Source organism: Nomascus leucogenys, chromosome 16 (genome assembly GCF_006542625.1).
Source record: "Nomascus leucogenys isolate Asia chromosome 16, Asia_NLE_v1, whole genome shotgun sequence".
NCBI lineage: Eukaryota > Metazoa > Chordata > Mammalia > Primates > Hylobatidae > Nomascus > Nomascus leucogenys.
This window is the reverse complement of record NC_044396.1, coordinates 58,041,714-58,059,897: the sequence shown is the minus strand read 5'-3', so window position 1 is coordinate 58,059,897 and position 18,184 is coordinate 58,041,714. Positions and strand designations below refer to the sequence as shown.

The following is an 18,184-nucleotide window of genomic DNA, read 5'->3' as shown; positions in this document are numbered from 1 at the left end:
CCCAGGTTCAAGCGATTCTCCTGCCTTAGCCTCCTGAGTAGCTGGGATTACAGGTGCATGCCACCATGCCCAGCTAATTTTTGTGTTTTAGTAGAGACAGAGTTTCACCATGTTGGCCAGGCTGGTCTCGAACTCCTGACCTCAGGTGATCTGCCCGCCTCGGCCTCCTAAAGTGCTGGGATTACAGGCATGAGCCACTGCGCCTGGCCAAAATTAAAACTTTTGAAATAAAAAGAGTTGGCCTAAAAATATGGATTTACACACTTTCAGCAAATAACTAGTAATTGAAGATGGCTAAGTTTATCTGAATTCTAGACTATATTCATTTTATTAGATACAAACAGTTTAGGTGCCAAAATGAAAACACCATAGACCTAAACAAAATCCATTGATGGTTTGATTGAAGTGTAGTAAAGACATCAAAGGAATTTCTGTCGAGTGCATTGAAGAGTCAGAGGCTCTTTTAGGTCTGTTCAAATCATGAATTTTGTCTTTCGCATGGGTGTTCATTATATTGAGTTTTGTCTTCATTTAATTACTTCAGGAACAAATTATGTTCTATTGGGACTTTGAGACAGACAGTTGATGACCCTATAGCATTGGGGATTAGAGATAAGACGAAATGGAGTAGGATTTTCACATAAATGATCATATACCTCACCGATATCTCCAGACTCCTGATTCAAGTGTCCCTAAGAGGCTTAACCAGTTAATAAACACACGACCAAAATGACAAGTGATAAACTATAAAAGATATCCTTTAAAATGAAGGTGTAAGTAAAGAAAGTCAAAAGGTAAATATAAAGTGGTGTATTCTTGGGATCAGAGGATTTGTGGTTTTGGTTGTCATCTCTTTCTCTCAATGGAGGAAGATCACCAAATAAAGATCACCAAATTAAAGTAGATAACTAACATAAATAGTTAAAATGCCCCCAAGTTTTAAGACAACAATAATCATTCAAGCCACTTCATTGCAACAATGATGGCCAAATCTATTTAAATAACTCTATCTACTTTGTGCTGCCACTCCATCTTGTGGCCAAATTCCAGCCAATAGTTGAAAAGAATTTTAAATGAAAACAGAACACAAACTCTTAGTGAAGAGATGTCATGGGTAAACTAACATCAAGTTTGAACCAGTTCTATGTGCTTCAGCATTTTTACCAAGGTAACCACATTTTAAAAAGATGATTGACAAGCTAATGTATTGCCAGAGGATGAAAGCCATTATGGCAAGATATTAACAAACCATGCTTTATTAGGAAACAGCCAAATGATGCAAGGGACATTCATTTATTTAACAAATATTTGTTGAAAACGTATGTATCAGGCACTGTTTTAGGATTGGACTTTATTGCCATGAATGAAACGTAAGCATTTCTGTCCTCATGGAGTGTATATTTTACAAGGGAAAACAGATAGCAAATGATTTAAATATCTAGGGTACAAGATAGGCATAAAAAGTTGAGTCTTCTCCTCTCGGTATGACTCTCATAAGAAAAGTTTGCAAGCTTTGGGGGCCATTTTTAAAGTGTAGATAATAATAAAAATTTAGCCAATATCAATATATTGCACATGGGCTCAAAACACAATTTAAACCAAATGATAGAATTCTGAAATGATGACACAAGAAAGTTTAAAACAAATATTGTGATGTGTTTTTCACAGTTGGGGCAACTAATGAATTACCAGAAATTTTATTTCCTTATTAAAAGGAATATTAATTTCCCACAGGTGATTAGTTTTAATGTTTAAATATGTATGAAATGATAGGTATAATACTCAACAGATTTAGCTTCCTCATAGGGAAACAGAAGGCCTTTGGTGCAAGAATTTCTCCCTGTCTGAAATGTCACAGTACCCTAAATTTGGATGTGGAGAGGAGGCTTGAATTAAGTGAAATATACAATGGATGAAAAGAGGAAGGGAGTAGAGATAAGCTGTTGGGCAACTAGACAGGAACCTCAGTTGTGTGGACACGGGGGTAGGCAGCAAGATGGAAGGTATGTTAGGAACAAATGTAGAATGGCCAACTAATCTAACTAGTTTTTTCCTAGAGCTGATGCTGGGCACAGGAGGGCATACTTAAAGATAGTGGAGCTTTGTCATATTCACGTTCAACTTGGAAGCAATTCAATATTATAAAAATTTAGATAGGTTGGGCTTGGTGGCTTACACCTCTAATCCCAACACTTTGGGAGGCTGAGGCGGGCAGATCGCCTGAGGTCAGGAGTTCGAGACCAGCCTGGCCAACATGGTGAAACCCTGTCTCTACTAAGAATACAAAAATTAGCCAGGCGTGGTGGCAGGCACCTGTAATCCCACCTATTCAGGAGGCTAAGGCAAGATAATTGCTTGAACCGGGGACGCAGAGGTGGCAGTGAGCCGAGATTGCGCCATTGCACTCCAGCCTGGGCACCAAGAGTGAGACTTCATCTATTTAAAAAAACAAAAAAAGAAGAAGAAGTTAGTAGTTGTGGAAAGGGTATGGGCCTTGAAATCATACCAAAGAGGCCAGAACTGGTGGCTCACACCTGCAATCCCAGCACTTTTGGTGGTCATGGTGGGCAAATTGCTTGAGGCCATGAATTTGAAACTAGCCTGGACAACATGGCAAAACTCCATATCTACAAAAAATAATAAAATATAGTAAAACCAGCTGGGCCAGGTAGCTCACACCTGTGGTCCCAGCTACTTGGGAGGCTGAGGTAGGGGAAATAGCTTGAATATAGGAGGTCAAGGGTGCAGTGAGCTGAGATTGTGCCACAGCACTCCAGCTTGGGCAACAGAGCAAGACCCTATCTATAAAGAAAAAAAAAAAGAAAAGAAAAAAGGAAATCATACAAAAGAGTTTAAATCCTTACTTTTGTCATTTACCCACTGGGTGGCTTTGGAAAAGCCATTAAAATCATTTAAATGATAGTTTAATCATTTACAAAAAGATGACTGTAATATCTTAGAAGATCATTGAGGCCATTAATGGAAAATATATGCAAAACAACTGAGGATCTGACATGTAATCAATAAATTGCCTGCATAGTATTAAATTGGAGTCTGAATGTAATTGCCATCAGCATCTCACACACATCTCAAGACAAAATTGTTGTTTTTTGAACTATGTACAAGTACTCATTGAGTGGGGCCAATTTTTGGATTCAAAACTTTCCTGATGAAAGCACTGATTGAGTCCTTCAACATTTTCATAGTTTTTTTTTTTTTAACACATCTGATTGTCTCCTGGTGATGTAGATTCTATGTTCATAAAATGCTCATTGACTCGATGATACAATTCCCTCTTTAGTTGTTTACTATTAAAAAACATATTTCAAGAGAACACAACTCCAACCACAAGAGCATTTTGAGGAGAGTTAAAATCAACGAAGGAGCAGGACCTGCACTATGGAATTATTTCTAGGCATTGACAAGCCAGCATATTTGACTCTGTTTAAGAACCTTCTGTAAATTTTGGAGTCCTCATTAAGTATAGAAACAAAAATGAGGAAAAAACTGCCAAGCGGGGTTTGGATTTGTATTTTCATATGTTATCTCATGTATTAGTCTATTTTCACACTACTATAAAGAAGTAGCCAAGAATGGGTAATTTATAAAGTAAAGAGGTTAATTGACCTCTTCCACATGGCTAGAGGAGGCTTCAGGAGACTTACAATCATGGCAGAAGGTGAAGGGGAAGCAAGCACCTTTTCACGTGGTGGCAGGAGAGAGAAGAGTGAGTAGTGAAGGGGGAAGATCCCCTTATAAAACGATCAGATCTTGTGAGAACTCACTCACTATCATGAGAACAGCATGGGGGAAACTGCTCCCATAATCCAATCACCTCCCACCGGGTCTTTCCCTAGACATGTGAGGATTATGAGGATTACAATTCAAGATGAGATTTGGGTAGGGACACAGCCAAACCATATCATATCAATAGACCTGCTCTTGGTTACATTTGGATAAACTTAGGCTTAAATATTGTAAGTATGCATTTCCAGAGCAGCATTACAAATATTTGAAGTGGTACATTTGGATCAAGTAAAAAGAACTGGCTTCTTATACACTTTTATTAAGAAGTTATTTATCATCTACCTTTGATCATATCCTCTTAGGAAAAAAAAATTATATTTTTGTTCATTGGGCAAATATTTATCTCATTTACTTGTGTATTTCTTATAAGCCACCAATTTGCAATATGCTACATTTACATTTTCTCATTTGTTGCATCAGTTATAAAGGAGGAGGAAAGGAATAATAGGATTTGTTTGGTGATTTGTACTCTTTCAGCTTTCTGTGAGTAGTTGTCCCAAAGCATTAAAAAATGCTGCAGAGTCTTGCATAAATTGTAACTGCCCTGATATGCTTTCTTTCTTTTCTCACAAGGAGAAAGGTTATTAAAAACAGAGAAAGATCAGACTCTTCAATGCATTCTGAACAGTATCCCACACAGGGAATAAACTCAATAATCAGTTGGTTAATATAAAAATGAATGGATGAATGAATCAGAATGTTTAAATATGTTATTTAAGAATCTATAGTCTTTTCCTAAAAATATTATATCTATAGTTCAGAAAACATTAAAAATTCAGTATCATGAGAAAAATGAAGTGTTTCATTAAGCTGAATCATCAAAAAAAATGAAGCTGACCACTTGTAACCCTAAGCATGTTGAAAACGGTAATATTTTCAACATTGATTATACACTATTCAAGCTGAGAGGATCACCATTCTCAATGTAAATGATTGTATTGTAATTTATACAATGAGGCTCCCAGGGCTAATCCAACATGTAGGACTTAGTCATGGAGTATTGGATATTGAGGTTTCATTTTTTGTTATTTTGCTTTTTGGAGACAAGGTCTTGCTCTTTTGCCCAGACTAAAGTGCAATGGCACAATCAGGGCTAATAACAACCTAGACCTCCTGAGCTCAAGAGCTCCTTCCATCTCAGCATGCCAAGGGCATGCTGGGACCACAGGCATACACCACCATGCCCAGCTAAGGTTTTAAATTTTTTGTAGAGGCTGGGTCTTGCTATGTTGTTCAGTCTAAAATTTCTTACCAGCAATTTTTAGATTTTATTTTTGTCTTCCCCATCACACTTAGGCTGAAAGCACTGTTTGTTGCAAATGTATCTGTCTTTAGAAGCTTTCATTTGTCCTCTTATTATTGCTGCCCTTTCATGTTTTTTGAGTTTCTAAACTAGATCATTCAACACTTTAGATCACATGTAAAATGTCATGGGCATTCCTATGAATTAAGTGCATGAATTTTATGATATCTTTTTGTAATGTCCAGATTATTTTGCTCATTTTTTGAGTACTTGGCCAATCTAAGCCACTGAGTTCGCCAGACTGGCCAGAATAATTTAAGTATTGCCATCATCACGTCGTACAGCTGCTGCTAACTAGCAAGCCGTTCTTAATCATCGACATCTCTCTTTTTTTCTAGGCCAGATCCTTCTGTATAAATTAGCAATAATTCGGCTGGGCACGGTGGCTCACACCTGTAATCCTAGCACTTAGGCAGGCCAAGGCAGGTGGATCACTTGAGGTCAGAAGTTCAAGACCAGCCTGGCCAACATGGCAGAATCCCATCTCTACTAAAAATACAAAAATTAGCCACGTATAGAGGTGCACACCTGTAATCCCAGCTACTAGAGGGGCTGTCACATGAGAATTGTTTGAACCTGGGAGGCAGAAGCTGCGGTGAGTCAAGGTCGCAGCAGCCTTGGTCACACTGCACTCCAGCCTTGGCAACATAGTGAGACTCTGTCTTTAAAAAATAAAATAGATTAAATTAATTCACAATAATTCCTCTCTTCTAAGCCTATCCAAATTAGATCTATCTGACCCCACACAAAAGGTCCCAAGCACGCTGATTTCTCAAACAGGTTGTGGAAATATGTGTTTGGGGCTCCTAGGTTAATACACAGTACTTGGTATGACATACATATGTGAAAAAAGACACAAACTACTATAGTAAAAGCTCCTTGAGTTATTAACATTTTCAACCACTCTGAAAAGTGAATTTCCTTCTTGACATTTTAAAAATAAGGAAGTTGATGAGCATTTTTTCATGTGTCTGTTGGCTGCATAAATGTCTTCTTTTGAGAAGTGTCTGTTCATATCCTTCACCCACTTTTTGATGGGGTTGTTTGTTTTTTTCTTGTACATTTGGTTGAGTTCTTTGTGGATTCTGGATATTAGCCCTTTGTCAGATGAGTAGGTTGCAAAAATTTTCTCCCATTCTGTAGGTTGCCTTTTCACTCTGATGGTAGTTTCTTTTACTGTGCAGAAGCTCTTTAGTTTAATTAGATCCCATTTGTCAATTTTGGCTTTTGTTGCCATTGTTTTTTGTGTTTTAGACATGAAGTCCCTGCCCATACCTATGTCCTGAATGGTATCTCCTAGGTCTTCTTCTAGGGGTTTTTATGGTTTTAGGTCTAACATTTAAGTCTTTAATCCATCTTGAATTAATTTTTGTAAAAGGTGTAAGGAAGGGATCCAGTTTCAGCTTTCTACATATGGCTAGCCAGTTTTCTCAGCACCATTTGTTAAATAGGGAATCCTTTCCCCTGTTTCTTGTTTTTGTCAGGTTTGTCACAGATCAGATAGTTGTAGATGTGTGGTATTATTTCTGAGGGCTCTGTTCTGTGCCATTGGTCTATATCTCTATTTTGGTAGCAGTACCATGCTGTTTTGGCTACCATAGCCTTGTAGTATAGTTTGAAGTCAGGTAGCGTGATGCCTCCAGCTTTTGATGAGTTCATGTCCTTTGTAGGGACATGGATGAAGCTGGAAACCATCATTCTCAGCAAACTATCGCAAGGACAAAAAACCAAACACCGCATGTTCTCACTCATATGTGGGAATTGAACAATGAGAACACTTGGACACAGAAAGGGGAACACCACACATGGGGGTCTGTTGTGGGGTGAGGGGTGGGATAGCGTTAGGAAATATACGTAATGTAAATGATGAGTTAGTGGGTGCAGCACACCAACATGGTACATGTATACATATGTACCAAACCTGCACGTTGTGCACATGTACCCTAGAACTTAAAGTATAATAAAAATATATATATATAAAAATAGTAATAAGGAAGTTGAGGGTCAGAGAAGCTAAGTATATTGCCAAAAGTCAGAGTTACAAAGCCATGAAGTCAGGATAAAAATTTCAGTTTGTCCATTTTCAGAGACTGTGCATTTTCCTGGGCTCCACATGGTCTCTACATTTGAATTCAAAATTTATAAGTACCTTTATGTGTAATTCTATATGTTGTTGCCTACAGTGACAGAACTTTCTGACTAATTTATGAATTTTCTATTTTGAAGTTATTTATATTATATTTATATTTATAGTGTGTCACCCTCAGGGTTGTTATGAAGATGTATATGAAAAAATATGCTTGAAGAAACTGTGCACAGTATAAAACCCTGTACTACTTTTACTTATTATTATTGTATGGTTTTGGCCAGAGAAGTTTCAACAGAGGAACATAAATTAAAGGTTTTAAAGTAGAAGCAGCCCGAGTGGCCACATAGGCAGAAATAATTTAAAGGTGACGACCCTGTCTAGTGAATTAGGCCAAAGCTGAATTGGCATTTCCTTAAGCTCAAGAATGATGGGCCTTGAGTAGTCAATTCCACAATATCTGAGAAAATGAGATACCTAATCTGGGGCATATACATTCTGCTAAACCTACACCTTAAGCAATTGTCACTATGAACAAGAAACAGAACTAAGGATGCCCCTTTCTTTAGCACTGAAGTGTGTAAAACCCAAAAAGTAAGATCATTTCTAGAAAAATCTTGATATCTCTCTGTGACAGTGTTATTGTGCCTCTCAGGGCAGGTAAAGACTAAGAATCAAGATGTTGCAATAGTAGCCGGGCGCGGTGGCTCACGCTTGTAATCCCAGCACTTTGGGAGGCTCAAGCGGGCGGATCATGAGGTCAGGAGATCGAAACCACGGTGAAATCCCGTCTCTACTAAAAATACAAAAAAATTAGCCGGGCGTGGTGGCGGGCGCCTGTAGTCCCAGCTACTCGGAGAGGCTGAGGCAGGAGAATGGCGTGAACCCGGGAGGCGGAGCTTGCAGTGAGCCGAGATTGCGCCACTGCACTCCAGCCTGGGCGACAGAGCGAGATTCCGTCTCAAAAAAAAAAAAAAAAAAAAAAAAAAAGATGTTGCAATAGCACCATCTGCTGGTAGTTTTGTAAAATTACACAAACCAACTGAAAAAATTTTTTTCCTAGTGACAGTTTTCTTTAAATGAGTTGCTGGACTTTGATTTATGGGCTACAGTGCACACAGTAATGGAGCATGAGTATTGTGGGGGTAAAAATAGGGAGAATCAGTGGGCTATTGGAGGAATAAAAGGTGGTGTTTCAGAACAGAGACACACTTTATTTACACTGACATAAAAAAAACAGATCAATGAAGAGTAGGACCCAAAAACCTAAAGCTAAATTAAAAAATGAGTGAATGAAAAATTAGGCTTCTATATGACAGTGATTAAAACAAATACACACAGAATATTCTAATAATCAGAATAAGCATGCAGTGGTTCTTGGGTTACCTGCCACCTGTGCCCTGCAGTTTCCAGTAACCCACTCATCCACTTGCTCATTCAACAAATATATATTGAGCACCTACAATGTGTTATAATTTTTCTGGGTGCTGGAAATACAATAATGAACAAAGCAAGACCTTTCCTTAATAGAGCTTACTTTCTAGATTGGAGTGGGCTGGGAATGGGGAAAATAAATGAGTAAATTTACATCATCTGGCACTAAGTGATATAGGGATAAACAAGCAGACAGGGGACAGAGTCATGAGGAGAGGCACTCATTCATATAGGTAATCAGGGAAATCCTCCCTTATAAGAGACATGTGAGTGGAGATGTGAAGAACATGTAGGGGTACAAGTGAGCCATGCAGTAGGGGAAGAGTGTTCCGGGCAGACGGAACAGCAAGTGCAAAGCCTTGAAACAGGCAAAATTTGAGTACCATCAAGGTTTTGACTGATTTGAGGACCATCGAGGAAGACTATGGAACTGAACAGTGGAACTTGACAGTGGACTGGCAGTAAGGGGACAGCATCTGGAGTCTTCAGGTCAGAGTGAGAAATTGGCCTTTCCTCTGCATGAGAAAATAAGTCATCAGAAGGATTTGGGACAAAGAAGGAACACAGGGAGGAGAAGGGAAGCTGTTGGTTACAATGAATAGGAATGTTTGACATGTGGGAATATATTCAGGTATTATCATTGATAAGTAGAGGAACATCTCATACTACCACCCTCAAGCTGTCATAATCCTGAATCCAGTATCCCATCCCAGCCTTTTTTCCTGAATATTCTTCCCCTTGTTAGGCTTGGCTAGAAGACTAATGGGCATAATTTTTCAGCTGTTATAGTTCATCTACAGATATTAATAAAGTTAATGGGATCATTGCTGACTCAAAATTCTGGCATACAATTACTATGTCACTATTACCCGGCTGAGTATTTTGCTTTTCATTAAAATATACTCTGAATATTTTAATGCTTTTGACATATTAAAGCAAAGAACAATGCAACATGAACCAATATAAAATAGCATGATGAGTAGAAGATTAAAGGTCAACAAGAAATAAAAGATGATAGTTCAGATTATACCAGACTTTTCTATTATATCCCTACATGCACATCCCTCACAGGCCTCTTGTGCTTCATTTCCCCAAAGATGAGTTCATGATCTTCACTCCTAACATTCAAATCTGCTCTTTTTGTTATGATCTCTATTTTGGTAAATGGTACCACCTCTTATCCAATTTCATGTGTCTGAAAATTTTTCTCTACATTTTCCTTTACATTTTCCTCTCTAATACACTATACCCCAATCAATCACCAAATGCTATTGTTTATCAAATTATTTTTATTATCAAATCATTTTTATCTACTTTGACCCAGACCCCTTTTTACCGTATATGTCCAAGCCACCATTATTGCTCACTTAGACCATTATAATTGATCTGTGTTTGACTTCTGTTTTGTTCACTCTGTCCACACCTCTTCTACGTCATTCTCTACCCAATATATTATGATGTCTCCTCTCTGCCTAAAATCCTTATTGGCTTCCAATTATCCTTAGGAAAAAGTTAAAAACCCTTAATATTCTTCCTTCAGAATTACACATCCAAAACTGACAGTTTCCTCTATGTTGCAGGCTCTTAGCCCCATGAAAGGTGTATTAAACTCCTTCTTACAGGCTATAAAACCTCACAGTCCACTTAATCCACAATATCCTATCCTAATAAATCCATTTATTTATCTTGATTTGCAAATTTTCTCAAACATCTTTTATTTTAAAAAAATATTCTGAAAATATCAACAAGCATCAATGAAAAATTATTTTGAATATAACATTGATAAGTAAAATACCTACCTGCCTAGCCATTTTCTTTATTAATGTTACCTTTCTAAGATTATGGACCCCAAACTTACAGCAGTGTACTTTTCTTAACTTTTATTTTAAGTTCAGGAATACATGTGAATGTTTCTAACATAGGTAAACTTGAGTCAAGGGAGTTTATTGTACAGATTATTTCATTACGCAGGTATTCAGCCTAGTACTCATTCATTATTTCTCCTGATCCCTCCCTCCTCCCACCCTCTACCCTCCCAGAGGCTCCCATGTTTGTTGTTCCCCTCTGTATGACCATAAGTTCTCATCATTTAGCTCTCACTTATAAGTGAGAAGGTGTGGCACTTGGTTTTCTGTTCCTGTGTTAGTTTGCTAAAGATAATGGCCTCCAGCTCCAAACATGTCTCTGCAAAGTACATGATCTCATTGTTTGTTATGGCTACATAGTAATCCATGGTGTATATGTACCACATTGTCTTTATCCAGCCTGTCACTGATGAACATTTAGGTTGATTCAATGTCTTTGCTATCATGAATAGTGTTGCAGTGAACATATGCATGAATGTGTCTTTGTAATAGAATTATTTATATTCCTTTGGGTATATACGCAATAATGGGATGCAGTGTGCTTTTTCAAGTGCAATTCAAGTGTAACTAAATTTGAGATGAGAGAGAGGGCCAGTTCTCACTTGTTTCTCCCTAGCTTTCATGACAGCACCACACTGATTAATAATAAATAATAACAGCATAATTTGGCCATCCAGGTAATTAGTTTGCCATTTAATTGTCAACAAAAGTGACAAAGAGGAATTAATATTACAGTTGAAATGGAGAAAAGGACTTGTTGTCTAGTATAAATAAATCTCGAACATAATGCAACTGATGAAAACAGACCTAGGTTAGAACCTTGTGTAGACTAATTATTATGTTACTTTAGGCAACTTATTCAATCTCTATGAAATTTTCTATTTCTTCATTTAAAGATAGGATATTTGAAAAGAGAAAAAGTCTATCGGATGAAAATAATAAATGAACGAGTATGTATAAAACAAATGATAATTAGCCAATATTAAGCAAATGTCAATCCTCCTACAACAAATCACATATGAATCACATATATATATGACTTAAAACCTCATAGATTTTGTAGATTAATGACTTTAAAAAGAATAGTAGTATAAATTAAATAAAATACTTTTACCTTGTAATATGAAATGCCACTGGCTTCAGAATAATTGTATTAGAAACTGGTCAAAAAGAAAACCTGGTGATCAACTGTAAATATCAATCTGTTCTTGATTAGCTGAACACCCATTGCTGCTACTTCCCTGGTTGGAGCTAATCACAGGTGTTCTCGTACACTGAAGGGGCTGCTTACCTATGTAGGGCTCACAGGGTAATAATATAAGAGAATTATGTGCCATATGTTATAAGTGCACTGTAGCACCAGCTGTTCTTTCCTGTCATTTGTATTTACTAATGCTGGTATGTCTGTTTTTTATCCCTTTTAAATATAGACATGATGATGCAATCAGATAAAATATCCTATTGCTTTCGTCATTATTTTCAATGATTTTTTACTAAAATCTGCAATTTTTAAATTTCCCCACTTTATTTCACATGGAGGCGAAATGACCATTAATTTAAGTGAAAATTATACAGCAAGATTTTTAGGCATTATTGTATGAAAAGACCATGTTTTGCTAACATGGCTCTCCTCTTCTCTGAAATGTAGTGTCTGATAAAATAAAAATAAAAATGCATTGCAGTTAGGCCCAAAGGTAGTGAATTATTTCAATTGATTGTTCACAGTCAGTTACACATTGAACTCCTTGTTCTACTTTTTCCCTGCTTCTCACTACCGCACTCAACTAGTCTTAAAATAAACACACTGAAGTAGAAATTGACTACAAATAGATAATTCAAATCTGTGTCAAAATTTGTGGGATACACACAGAGCAGTGCTTGGATGGAAACAGAATTTTACGTACTTATATTGGAAAAGAAGAAAGATCTAAATTCAACGACTTAAGCTTCCACTTCACAAAGCTAGAAAAAAAAAAGCAAAAAGAAACCTAAATTAAGTAGGTAGGAGGAAATAATAAAGGGCAGAAATCAAGAGAGTAGAAAACACAGAGACAATGGAAAAAATTAAGAAAGCCAAAAGCTAACTCCTTGAAAAGGTAAGCAAAATTCACAAGCTTCTAGGTAGACTTAAGTAAAAAAAGAGAGGAAATAAAAATCATCAATATCAGGAAAGAAAAAGCTTTCCTGTAACATAATATATTAGGATCTGCACCACAGATCCTGCAAATATTAAAAGGATAATAAATAAAGAGTGTGAGTAAATTTAGGTCAGCACATTTGACGACTTAGATAAAAGAGACCATTTTTTGTCTTTCATAGTGTTCTGGCTACCATTGCTGCATAACAAACCACCCCAAAACTCAGGGGTATCAAGCAATCATTTTATCATGTTCACCAATTCTCTGGGTCAGGACTCTAGACAGGGTGCAACAGGGATAGGTTATTTTGTTTTGTTTTGCTTCTGCTTTTTGTTTCTGTTCTGTTCCAAGATGTCTGGGGCCTCAGAAGGAAAGACTAAGAAACTGGAATCATCTGCAAGTATAGGCTATTCACCTTTGATATGATTTTTGGCTTAAGGCTCTTGCTTTGAGAATAGTTTGCTGCTGAAACTATCCTGTAAAGTGTACAGGATAGCTTCCTGTACATTCCTCCAAATTTTACTCAAAAACTCTTTCTTCTCTCATTCTATTACAGGTGGCTTAAAGAGGTCAGGAGGCACCTTCAACACTTTTATTGGAGATCTCCTTGTCTAGATCTTCGGGTTTGTCAGGTATGTATTTTCTTTATTATTATTATTATTATTATTATTATTATACTTTAAGTTTTACAGTACATGGGTACAATGTGCAGGTTTGTTACATATGTATCCATGTGCCATGTTGGTGTGCTGCACCCATTAACTCGTCATTTAGCATTAGGTATATCTCCTAATGCTGTCCCTCCCCCCTCCCCCAACCCCACAACAGTCCCCGGAATGTGATGTTCCCCTTCCTGTGTCCGTGTGTTCTCATTGTTCAATTCCCACCTATGAGTGAGAACATGCAGTGTTTGGTTTTTTGTCCTTGCGATAGTTTATTGAGAATGATGGTTTCCAGCTTCATCCATGTCCCTACAAATGACATGAACTCATCATTTTTTATGGCTGCATAGTATTCCATGGTGTATATGTGCCACATTTTCTTAATCCAGTCTATCGTTGTTGGACATTTGGGTTGGTTCCAAGTCTTTGCTATTGTGAATAGTGCCACAATAAGCATATGTGTGCATGTGTCTTTATAGCAGCATGATTTATAGTCCTTTGGGTATATACCCAGTAATGGGATGGCTGGGTCAAATGGTATTTCTAGGTCTAGATCCCTGAGGAATCGCCACACTGACTTCCACAATGGTTGAACTAGTTTACAGTCCCACCAACAGTGTAAAAGTGTTCCTATTTCTCCACATCCTCTCCTGCACCTGTTGTTTCCTGACTTTTTAATGATGGCCATTCTAACTGGTGTGAGATGGTATTTCATTGTGGTTTTGATTTGCATTTCTCTGATGGCCAGTGATGATGAGCATTTTTTCATGTGTTTTTTGGCTGCATAAATGTCTTCATTTGAGAAGTGTCTGCTAATGTCCTTTGCCCACTTTTTGATGGGTTTTTTTTTTTTCTTTTAAATTTGTTGGAGTTCATTGTGGATTCTGGATATTAGCCCTTTGTCAGATGAGTAGGTTGCAAAAATTTTCTCCCATTTTGTAGGTTGCCTGTTCACTCTGATGGTAGTTTCTTTTGCTGTGCAGAAGCTCTTTAGTTTAATTAGATCCCATTTGTCAATTTTGGCTTTTGTTGCCAGTGCTTTTGGTGTTTTAGACATGAAGTCCTTGCCCATGCCTATGTCCTGAATGGTATTGCCTAGGTTTTCTTCTAGGGTTTTTATGGTTTTAGGTCTAACATGTAAGTCTTTAATCCATCTTAAATTAATTTTTGTAAAAGGTGTAAGGAAGGGATCCAGTTTCAGCTTTCTACATATGGCTAGCCAGTTTTCCCAGCACCATTTATTAAATAGGGAATCCTTTTCCCATTTCTTGTTTTTGTCAGGTTTGTCAAAGATCAGATAGTTGTAGATATGCGGCATTATTTCTGAGGGCTCCGTTCTGATACATTGATCTATGTCTCTGTTGTGGTACCAGTACCATGCTGTTTTGGTTACTGTAGCCTTGTAGTATAGTTTGAAGTCAGGTAGCGTGATGCCTCCAGCTTTGTTCTTTTGGCTTAGGATTGACTTGGCGATGCGGGCTTTTTTGTGGTTCCATATAAACTTTAAAGTAGTTTTTTCCAATTCTGTGAAGAAAGTCATTGGTAGCTTGATGGGGATGGCATTGAATCTATAAATTACCTTGGGCAGTATGGCCATTTTCACGATGTTGATTCTTCCAATCCATGAGCATGGAATGTTCTTCCATTTGTTTGTATCCTCTTTGATTTCATTGAGCAGTGGTTTGTAGTTCTCCTTGAAGAGGTCCTTCACATCCCTTGTAAGTTGGATTCCTAGGTATTTTATTCTCTTTGAAGCAATTGTGAATGGGAGTTCACTCATGATTTGGCTCTCTGTCTGTGATTGGCTTACAAGAATGCTTGTGATTTTTGTACATTGATTTTGTATCCTGAGACTTTGCTGAAGCTGCTTATCAGCTTAAGGAGATTTTGGGCTGAGACAATGGAGTTTTCTAGATATAGAATCATATTTATTTTCTATTTTTATGTTGTTACATGGAACAATTTTGCTAAATTTTGTAACACTTTAAAAAAAAATCTTTTTTTCCCCAGCTTCCAATAACACTTATCTCCCTGTACTTCCAGCTTGCATAATCGTCTCCCTCAGTATCATCTGGCCTTTACTGATGGTCTTCCCAAGGCTCTTCTGGCTCCCATCTAATCCAGTTTCAAAGCCAATGCCATGTTTTTGTCATGTTAGCTTCCTCCTTCCAGCTCCCAAATTTCTGTTCCACTTATTATTACTACATAACGATGACCCCAAGTTTACTGGTCTAGTTATTGTACTGGCTTAAACCAACTGCTTTATGATTTTCACAAATTTGTGGAACAGAGATTCAAACAAAGCACAGTAAGGATACAAAAATGACTTTGTCTTGCTCAATCATGTTTAGGGTCTCTTCTGGGAAGACTAAAAAATTAGTGGCTTTTAATGAGTAAGTGCTAGAATCCTCTGGAGGGGTGTTTATTCACTTGTCCAGTAGTTGTTACTGACTGTTGTCTGAGTCCTCTGGGGGTGCTGTCAGGCAAACCATCCACATTCAGTAGATATATTTCTATCAGTAAGGCATCTGTACTACTATTCTCCACAGTAATGACACCATTTTATGATCCCACCAAAAATGAATAAGAGTAATGACTATTCCATATTCTCACCAACATTCGATATTATTAATGTTTTACTTTACCCATTCTTGTGGTCATGAAATAGTATCTCATGCTATAGATAGTGTATTAATCCGTTTTCACACTGCTGATAAAGACATACCTGAGACTGGGAAGAAAAAGAGATTTAATTGGACTTACAGTTCCACATGGCTGGGGAGGCCTCAGAATCATGGTGGAAGGTGAAAGCCACTTCTGACATTACAGCAACAAGAGAAAAAATGAGAGAGAAGCAAAAACGGAAACCTATGATAAACCCATCATATGTCATAAGACTTATTCACTATCACAAGAATAGCATGGGAAAGGCTGGCCCCCATGATTGAATTACTTCCCACTGGGTCCTTCCCACAACACGTGGGAATTCTGGGAGCTACAATTCAAGTTGAGATTTCGGTGGGGACACAGTCAAACCATGTCAGATAGTATGAAAATTAAAGTAATGATATTATTTTAATTTCCCTGATGACCAATAATGCCAAACAATTTTTCATGTGTGTTTTTTGCAATTGCATATATCCTTTTCTGGGGCATTGGTTCAAGTCCTCTCTTTTTTTCAAAAATTGGGTTGTCTTTATTATTGATCTATAGAAGATATAATTATGTTAGGTATAAATATTAGAAATATTTTTTCCAGTCTATGGCTTGCTTAACATTTTTTAATCTGTATTTTTGATGTACAGAACACTTAATTTTTTGATGTTCAATTTTATCAATTTTTTCTTTTGTGTGCTTTTTGTATTCTGAGTAATTTTGTGAGGTTTCTTGTCCTGTATTTTCAGCCAAGTTTTTCTATTTTGTTGTTGTTGTTGTTGTTGATTATAAAGTGCTTGTGCTCAGAAGTTTCTTTATTTTACTTTTCTACTTGTTACTAAACTCTGACATTTTATTTTAACCTCCTTTATTTACACGTTCTACATTTCTCCTTCGAGGTATTTTCTTAAAAAATCATAGTCATTTATCTCTTATTATTAAAAAATATTTTCCCAAACACTTTCTCATGTATTTCTTAGTGTGATCTCAGTTCTTTATACATTATTAATCTAATTTTTACTGATAATTCTTTCCTTTTAACTTTTGCTGCAGTTTTGTTTGTTTTGGTCATAGCTATATGTAACTTCGACGTTAGTTTATTAGTCAGGGTTCTCTACAGGGACAGAACTAATGGAATATATATATGGGAGTTTATTAAGTTATTAACTCACATGATCACAACTTCCCACAATAGGCTATCTGCAGGCTGAGGAGCAAGGAGAGCCAGTCTGAGTTCCAAAGCTGAAGAACTTGAAGTCCAATATTTGAGGGCAAGAAGCATCCAGCACGGGAGAAAGATGTAGGCTGGGAGGATAGGCCAGTCTCTCTTTTCACATTTTTATTCCTGCTTATATTCTAGCTGCACTGGCAGTTGATTAGATTGTGCCCACCCAGATTAAGGGTGGATCAGCCTTTCCCAATCTACTGACTCAAATGTTAATCTCCTTTGGCAACACCCTGGCAGACACACCCAGGATCAATACTTTGTATCCTTCAATCCAATCAAGTTGACACTCAGTATTAACAATCACAGCTAGTTTCTATTTAGATTTTCACAATCATGATTGGGAGAACTTGTGGAATTTCTGAAGAAGTCTGTATGGCATGGAGTAAAAGAGAATTAGCTGCTGCATTTGGAGCCAAAATGGTGTTTTTAAAAAATCAATTGTCTTCTCCCCATGTTATTGTTTTCCACTTTGGAGTAATGTTTCTCTCAATTTTGTTGTTGTGAAAGCTATTGGGCTTCACAGTGAAGGCTCAGGATTAAATGCCTATGTCTCTCTCTGTGGAAATAGTCAGGCTGCTTTCTCCTTCTCCTTCATTTCTATCTTTCTTTGAGGCATCTTCCTGGGCATAAAGTTTAAGGAATATAAAGTAACAAGAGCATGCGTGTGTGGTTCTTTCCCCGTCAGGTCCAATTATCCTATAGATCTGATGTGTGGGCCCGGGCCCTTAGGGAATATCCTTTGTTTTTGCTGTAGCCTGTCCAAACCTGTGAATTCATCACTTGAAGTCAAGAATTATTAGATGAGTTTTTCAAAACTGTCGCACATACACTATGTTCACTGAGCACTGAAAGGTGAGGGTTAACTCAGAGCTCAACTCTATTTCATCCAAATTTACCACCTGTAACAGGTTTTCTTTACATTTCTGCTTTGAAGTCACAGACATTTTCTTGATTCATTTAATATTTTTTGTTTTTATTACTTTTTATTTACATTGTTTATTTGTTT

The 18,184-nt window shown here is 37.2% G+C and overlaps 1 long non-coding RNA gene across 1 annotated transcript in view; it reads left to right on the top strand.

The window, feature by feature from the left end:
• Positions 1-18,184, top strand: part of LOC105740264 — a 290,190-nt gene that overhangs the window by 117,677 nt on the left and 154,329 nt on the right. Inside the window, exon 2 of the long non-coding RNA XR_001116309.2 lies at positions 13,190-13,256. This is a non-coding gene — a long non-coding RNA (uncharacterized LOC105740264). The remainder of the gene's footprint in view (positions 1-13,189; positions 13,257-18,184) is intronic.